At 47.6% G+C, this 8,302-nt stretch overlaps 1 pseudogene; it reads right to left on the minus strand.

Moving 5' to 3' along the window:
* Positions 1 to 2,336: 2,336 nt before the first annotated feature.
* Positions 2,337 to 3,641, minus strand: LOC147826503 (uncharacterized protein C9orf85 homolog pseudogene; annotated as a pseudogene).
* Between the last annotated feature and the right edge of the window lie 4,661 nt (positions 3,642 to 8,302).

Here is an 8,302-nt window from a genome sequence, read left to right on the forward strand (position 1 = left end):
GCACAGCCAGGAAGGAGAGAGGGGAGGAGTAAGGCCTGCTATCCCCTCCAGGGACCACTCCGCCAGCCACCAGGTCCCACCTCTGAAGGGTTCCACCACAGCCCAGGGGCAGCACAGACGGGGCCGGAGCCTGCAGGGCGCAGGTTTTGGGGACACGTATCCAAACCAGTTCACATTCTCACTAATGGCTCTGCTGTGAGAGACTGCTCTGCTTTGGGTTGCGACGAAGCACACACCTGTCCTCTTCCTATCTGCACCTCCCTGCCATGATCATCAAAACATGTCTCGAGATTCCACTGGTCCCTGGGAGTCAACATTGCCCCAGACTGAGAGCCACTGCTCTAGATAATAAATGGGGAAGGCTGATGTATCAGTCCAAATGATGGAAAATTCTATATTACTTTGGATTGTTCAATGTTGTTTCTATAGAGTGAGGATATTTTCAACTGAATCAAGGGCTTCCTCAAGTGGCAGGAAGCACATGGCTGGCTGCTGAGGGTTCAGGAGGATCAGCCATACTTTGCCAAATCAGCACTGGGGTTCACGTCAGCACAGGGACCCAGAAATGAACAAAGTAAAACCAAGTAGGGCCGGGCTTTGATTCCTCTATTATTAGTGTTTTATAATTTTAGCATTAAAAGGAAAGACAAATGTCTAACATTGCCCATGCACAATTCAACATCACACACACACACACACACACACACACACACACACACACAGAGTCTCGAAAGTTCCCAAATTCTAGAACTGTTGCCTTCTAGATAAAACAGTGAAAGCTCAGAGCAAACAAACCTGCAGAGCAGGAATTTCTTTTTTTTTTTTCCTTTGAGTAAAGAAAACTTCACCAAGTTCTCAAAGTCGGAGAACTTTATCCAAGTAATTTGCTGCTGCTACCTATTAAATAAGATACTGCAGTCCACAGATTACCAATTTCTGAGATACATGAAAAGTAAGATGTGTGTCATACCTGGCACCTCCATCACCCTTTCCCTGAGAACTCTGAAGTTTGAGCCTTCAAACTGAGAGGGAGGAACAAAAACACAGCATGGGACTCACCCAAAGCCAGGAAGACAGAAAATGACAGACTAGGAAGAGAAAATGGGGACTTTTTTTGTACCAGGACTTGAACTCGGGTCCTTGAGCTTGCAAGGCAGGCAGTGGAACCACTGAGCTAAATCCCCAGCCCAGCATGGGGATTTTGATTTTCTTTCTTTCTTTCTTTCTTTCTTTCTTTCTTTCTTTCTTTCTTTCTTTTTTCAAATAAATAAAACTTTTATAACAAAATGGATCAATCTCCCAAACTTTATAAAAATGAAGAGACAAAATAATATGTATAGTATAAGTCTGTTCATATAAATTTCAAAACCAATGCTTTAAACAGTTCAGCATATAAAATACCCATCTATAAGGCTATAAAGAAAACATGACAAAATGCTAACAACTGGAATTGAGGTGAAGAGCATGAAAAGGTTCATTTTCCTTCTTTGCTACTTTCCTTCAGGTTTGAGATTGCTCAAAATAAAAGAATAGGAAAGGATTAAAAATTGGCCAAAGCTAATGGATACTGTTTTGGAGTAGTTTGGCTACTAAATGATAAAGAAAATAATCATCATCAAAATTTGGCACAGGGCAGACTAGGGAAGAAGAGTGAACCAGTGATGATGGAGAGCCTCACAGGGAGCTTCTGGGGCTGGCGGTTTCTTCCTCCATGTGTACATGTTATGCATTTCCTTTATCATTCCTTATTAAGCTATCCATATCAATTCTATGCATTTTTGGATGTATATTTCACAAGAGGAAAAACGTAAAACCTGAGAAAAATTGCTATACATTTGATAAACATTATTTTTAAAGAATAAACTTTTTGCTTTGTAAGAGATAAACATTAAGTAAGGGGGCTTTGGCCAAGTGGATTGTTTTGCATTTGAGGATCAATCACTAAAAGGTACTTTCCATGGACTAATTTTTTAAGGCTAATTAAAATCATGTCTCTTAGTTTTGGATCACATAGTTTTTGTAGTTTTTTTGGAGACAGGGTCTTGCTGTGTAGTTCAGGCTGGCCTTGAACTCACTATGTAGCCCAGGCTGGCTTTGAACTTGTAGCAATCCTCCTGCCTCAGCCTGCCGAGTGCTGGGTTTATGGGCATGTGCCATCACACTTGGCTTAGATAGTTCTTACACAAGCATGAATTCTGAATCTTATTAAATTTGGTATTAAGTAATGACATTCTTCTAAGTAATTCCCATGAACTGCAGCATGACACTGTGATTTTACCTGCTTTTTGGCAGGTATCCTAGTACATGCAACTTAAAATTTTAAGACAACCCTAGATAAAAGTTTGTTGTTTTTTTTTTTGGTACCAGGGATTGAACTCAGGACCTTGCGCTTGCAAGGCAGGTGCCAGAACGAACCACTGAGCTAAATCCCCGGCCCTCTAGATAAAAGTTTTACAATTATGTAAATATCATGCCTAATTCATATTGTTCATATGTGACTTTTGCCTATTTTCTATAGCTTTTTCTGACTTCCTCATTGAGATTTAACAGTATTTTTGTGTGACACTGTCAAAGGCAAAAAGTGATCAGAATTTCACATTCCTAGACTGACTTTTAGTGTACATTACATTAATCCACTTGATTTTCACCTGTGTCATCTAAATCATTATCAAAATCTAAGTCATGATCACTTTCTTCATTCCCTTTTGCAGCTTCTTCTATGATTGGATCTTTGATTATTTTCAGTATTTCCTGTCTTTTCTGGTTCTTTATTAAACGGAGTAACAATATCTTCTTTCTTTCCACATTTCGCACAGACTTCAAGTTCATAGGCACATGGTCTACACATTGTGTGGTGAGACTCCTTCACGGTCTTCTGCAAACATTTAACGCATTTTTTAGGTTTTGATAATGGTTTATATTTGCTGTATTTTACTCGCCATTCAAGAACTTCTTCACAACGCTGACATACTCCATCATGAAGTTTTGCGTTAATTTTCTTGGTCTGAACACTCTTGTCAAGCTTGTCATTTTTGGAGCTACGCATATTCCGGCGCTTCTGCAGCCTGGAACGAGCCACGTTGCACCAGGGGCAGTGAATGGGCCACAGGGAAGATGCTTGATTCCTTTTCGTGAGACATTTTTATCCCTCTGTCCTAAGTTCTCTGTTATCTTTCTCTAAGTTATCTTCCCTCTCGCTCCCTCTGCTTGCTTTAGCTGCATACTGAGGATTCTGTCTGCACAGCGTTTGGCTCAAAACAGATGCTCAATAAATAACTATCAGTGAAAGAAAGACACAAAGCACAGATACTAAGGGAAAGGAAACTCGTTTCCACTGAAGATGTTATTTGCCTCGTTAGAACACGACACTGTGACTGTGTAAAAGGAGAATACTGGGGGGCATCAGCTGCTCTCCAGGGACACGGATGTCCCGGCGCCTGGCGGCCCTCCTACTCCTCTTTACTGACAGGGCTTCCGAGTTCCTGTTTTCTCCGAAACACGGAGCTCAGGGACAAGGAACTGCACACAACCTTCAGTCCCGTCCCCAGTCCGCGGGGCTGCGGTTCAGCAGCTACAGCCCCTGCCCCACCGCGCATGCCCTTCTCCCACGCAGTCCGCGCAGGCGCAGAAACACCAGCCTCGCTCGCTGTTCGCTGCGTCCCACGGCAGAGGAAACGGGAGAGGCGGTGCGAGGCCTGCGCGGCCCGCCCAGGTGCTCAAGGGAAGTCACGTCTGACAGGAGCGCCCACACTCCAGCCCGCGCCACGCGAGTGCAGCCACGGCAGAGGAGCGCGTGTGCACACGCGTAACCCGCCCACGCGCGTGCACGCACAAGCACGCACGCGCACATGCACACAAATATGCGCCCACGCACAAGCATGCACGCACGCGCGCACACGCGCACACGCACGCACCCCTCTCTGCTGCGCTTCGGTTACTCCACATCCCCAGCGTGCGCCCCCTTTCTCGTTCCTCCCTTGGGCAGACCGGCCTCTCCGCTGGGCCCTCGGGTGCCCCTGGTCGGCCTCTGCCGTGGGAGCCGCGTCACGCCTGCGCCCACCCGGCCCCGCCGGCAGCCTGGCCTCCTGCCCGGTGCCCTCGGCGCCGCTCCCCGAGCGCGGTCTGTGGTCTCCTCCTCCGTGTGCAGTGCGGGCCTCCAGCTGCAGTTGTGCTCTTGTGCACTGCGTGCCCCTCACCCCGCCACAGAGGGGGCGCCTCACTCCTTCTGCCCCGAGGTGGGCACACTGGCTCTGGGCTACATGAACGAATGTGTGTTATAAAAGGATGACAGCCGAGCAGGACACATTTGCCAGAGAAGAGACAAATCAGCTACACACTCGTGCAGCCACCTTTGTCTTCTCTGCTCTGCCCTTTTGCCCTCTTACAGTGCTTGGCATTTACAGGAATTCCGTTTTCCAGTGTGGTAAAACCCCTAGTCAGCCCTTTGCTTATGTTTCAATTCCGTATTTTTGACCCCTCCGTATGTTAAGAGAAATCTAACCTTAATTCATTTATAGTGGGTGAAAACTATTTCATGTAATTGCCTTCATTTGTTTTTTGAAAAATCAAATCCTTTCACTGACACAGGAAATCATATTTTGTGACGGCTATGTGAACTTGAACCTAGAAAGGCCTGAATTCTACTGCGACCTCAAAAACCACAAAAATGGCAGAAATTCCGGAAGTCGAACATAGCCCGGTGCCTCATCTCCAGCGCCTCACGCCTGACATTTTGTCTGTACCGTGAGGATTTGTGTTACCTGGCTCCCGACCTGTGGTCCAGGGTGCAGACATTGACAAGCAGGGAGGTTCTGCCCTTGGAAGGCATCTGCAAGGCAACCCTTTTTACTCTTTGAGTTTCTAAAGTAACCTTTGAAAACAGCTGAGCCAAATTCCATCCGCCCCAGACCCACACAGACCTCCTCTGCACTGTGCTCAGCGTGGGGCGGAGGAAGTTCAGGGAGGGACACCAAGCAAGACGAGATTTGGCCAAGTGATTGCAGCTGCTTTGAAAGCAGCCACCCAGAATGCAGATTTTATTGTATCTTTTTAAAAAATTTATTGTTTTAGGAAAAACTTTTAAATGATTTATGGATCTGTATGCTTTTATACATGTTTTCCAGAGCTAAAATAAGAGGTTTAACCCTCCTGGATACTGTTCTAACCATAGAAATGAACCCTGAACATTCATTCACAAAGGGACTCCCCAGGGCCAGCTCAGTCCCCATATACAGCGGGGTGCAGTGCAGTTGAGTTACATCGTTTACCTGACTGCCTCATGGCTTGGCGCAAGAGTTGTTAGGTAAGCAATGAGTCTAACAGGAGAGATCTAGCCATGAGCCTCAGGTTTAAATCTCAGCTCTTTATCTAGAAATCATGTCATCCCGACCTCAGTTTTGCCGTCTGAAAGGCAGAGCTATCCAACAGAAACTCACATGTCCAAAGTGCGAATAAGTTCATGCAGATAAAATGCTTAGCACAGCACTTGGCATATGGCACGTATTTAAAAACATGAGAAATAGCCCCTTCCACTCCCAAGAGAAATACAGACTGGGATAACTACGTTAGAAAACAGTGCAGAGATATTTGCTGCTTTTCAGACCTGGTACACCTCTAAAGGTAGCAATCGCACTGCTCTGTATTTTCGTGAGGGAAACACTGGCCACCACCGAGACACGCCCGCGGCCTTTACAACCGTGTGGCGTGTAATAGTGAGGGAGCAACCGAAAGTTCTTTCACCTTTGAGGGAAGGCAAATACTCCTGTAAGAGGTGCTCTTAAATATTTCAACAGGTTCACGGCTCAGCATGGTGATTCAGTAATCCAGCCTCCTTCCATCTCGAAGCTCCGCTGTCCCCTAGGACCTCGAAACCCTCTGCGGGTCCTGTGCAGCAGCAGGTGCCCGGGCACGAGGAAGGCCATGGGGTGGGTCCTCACCAGGGTTTCAGCAGAGCAGGCCAGGAGGCGCATGCACCACTTCTGTCCACAGTCTGTCCAACATCTCTGAAACCCAGCCATACCTTCTCACGATGTTCTCCACATAAGGGCCCAGGGAGAGAAGAAACCAGAACTCCGGTGAACCACCACCCAGCTCTGACTCAAGTACTGCAGCCGTAGTAAAAGAAGGAGGCAGACCTGTGTTTCTTAGCGGGTGGACCTTCCAAGACGTACCACTGGGTGAAGGAGTAAGGAAGGGGCACCTCAGAAGACAGATCTCCTGGGAAGGTGGCCAGGAGATGGGGCCGAAGGTTTGGGAGGATTACTAGGAGTGTGCCGGGACCGGCATCTGAGGGGCAGGCTGGAGCAGAGGGAAAAGCTTGCCCACGAAGAAGCCCATTTGGGGTCTGCGTCACCAGCAGAGCTCCGCAAGTGGGGCAGGGTAACGTTGTCCCAGTTTGGGCCAGCACAGCAGCACGGAATAGCCTCACAGCACTGCCTGAGAGCCAGGCCACGGGTGTCAGCCAGAGGTGGGTCAGTTGGTGGATGCTGCCTACCGCTGCAAGGGGTCAGGCTGGGGAAGCCCCTGCAGGCCCACGGCCGAGGACGCTGGCGGAGCCTCCCAGCTAGGGCAGAGCCCTTTTGGGTGCAGATCCAAGCTGCGCCTCTGTTCACACCCAGAGGACAACACGGATCGCCTGGGATTCGCTGGAACACCAACAACAGACTTCCTCAGACGAAATTCCTGGCTGAGACCGAACAGCCTGCACAGATCTGGACGTTTATCCTAATGGGCGTCGGGGCTGAGGGCCTGCTCAGGAGGGTAAGCAGGAGTGAGACTGAGGCGCGCCGTCAAAGACAACTTCAGCCGTACCTGTGATTTCTCACATTTTTAAACGAAAAAATGAATTGCAGTTTTACTCACATATAAAAATCGAATAAAACTGTGGTTGAGGTGTGTTTATTGTGCAAGGTGTGTGAGATCACAGCTGGCTCTCAGCAGTGCCCTGCATGAGGCAGACTTGCCGATTCGGAAGCCTCACACAGAAATAGCTCTCATCCATGGAGCGCTGATCGACTTTCCTTCCTTCTTCTCCCTCCCACAACGTCCTGGCTGTCTCGGCGCTCACCGACCTCACCCTCAAAGGGTGGTGGGTTGGGGAGGAGAGGAAGGAAGCTAGAATCCGCGATCCCATCACTTGCTGGCGACTGGAAAACAGGTTTGGTGGAGGGACGCTGGAAGCCAGTTGTTTGGATTACCTGACCTGTCAGCCCTGCATGCCACACCCCCACTAGCAGACTCTGGAGAACTGGCAACAGTGCAGTGACCACATGTGCAGCAGTGGTGCCTGGAACAGTTGTCTCCAGTGATTATGCAGCTCCGTAACACTTTTTTCCCTTTTATTTCTTTTTCCCGGTACTGGGGGTCGAACTCGGGACCTTGCACTTGCCAGGCAGGAGAGGTGCCGCTGAGCTGCACCCCGGCCCACTTTTTCTTCTCTGAAGCAGCACATTCTAGCAGGACATTTTGGTGACACAGGCCTTTTCTGCTGCATTTTCACCTGTTGTCTTGCTGTGCCTCTTTCTGGGTGAAATAATTCATCTTGAATTTGAGAAGGAAAGGTGGAAACATTTCGGTGTTGGTGTGCTGTGCCTGAAGTTTGCCTTCACCGGGGGAGCTGGCACATGTGCTTCGCAGAGCTCGGTTCTCCCCACCTCCCCTCCGTCCATCTCTAGACCCTCCCCATTTTCGTCATTGTTGTTATTTCCGTTCATGTCAGTCTGCACGTGGCGGGATTAATTACGCTCACACGCGCTCCAGGCTCCTTAGGTTTTCTATTGCCTCTCTCCGCTTCCCGCCCCATCTGCAGCCCCTTGGTCCCTCTTTGCATCTGCGGAAGATCTCGGGCTCCCTTATCAGTCCTTCATTTTGCTCTTTATTTGCACTTTGAATTACTCAAATGAGAGAACCCATATGGCATCGAAGCTTGTGCGTCTGATTTATTTCACCTCACATTTTGTTTCCAAGATGTATTCATTTTCTTACAAACATCTCAAATGTGTCCTTCTTTAGAGCCAAGTACTACTCCATTATGTACAGATACTACATTTTCTTTATTCATTAGTCTGTCGATGAACATACAGGCTGCTTCCAAAATTTAGTTATTATGAATTGTTCTGCTATAAACATTGGTATGCATGTACCACTGCAATCTGATGTCTTTAGCTCTGAAAAGGGAATTTTATCTTTTCTTTTGTTCTGGTGGTAGAATAGTTTATTTGGGATGTCCAAAACAGTGAAAAGACATAATATAATCAATAACAGACAATATTAAATAAATATTTATTGAGTTTAATGGGATTAA

Source organism: Heterocephalus glaber, unplaced genomic scaffold, assembly GCF_053883595.1.
Source record: "Heterocephalus glaber isolate CG9 unplaced genomic scaffold, H.glaber_assembly_v1.0 deba00001472, whole genome shotgun sequence".
In the NCBI taxonomy this organism is placed as follows: Eukaryota; Metazoa; Chordata; class Mammalia; order Rodentia; family Bathyergidae; genus Heterocephalus; species Heterocephalus glaber.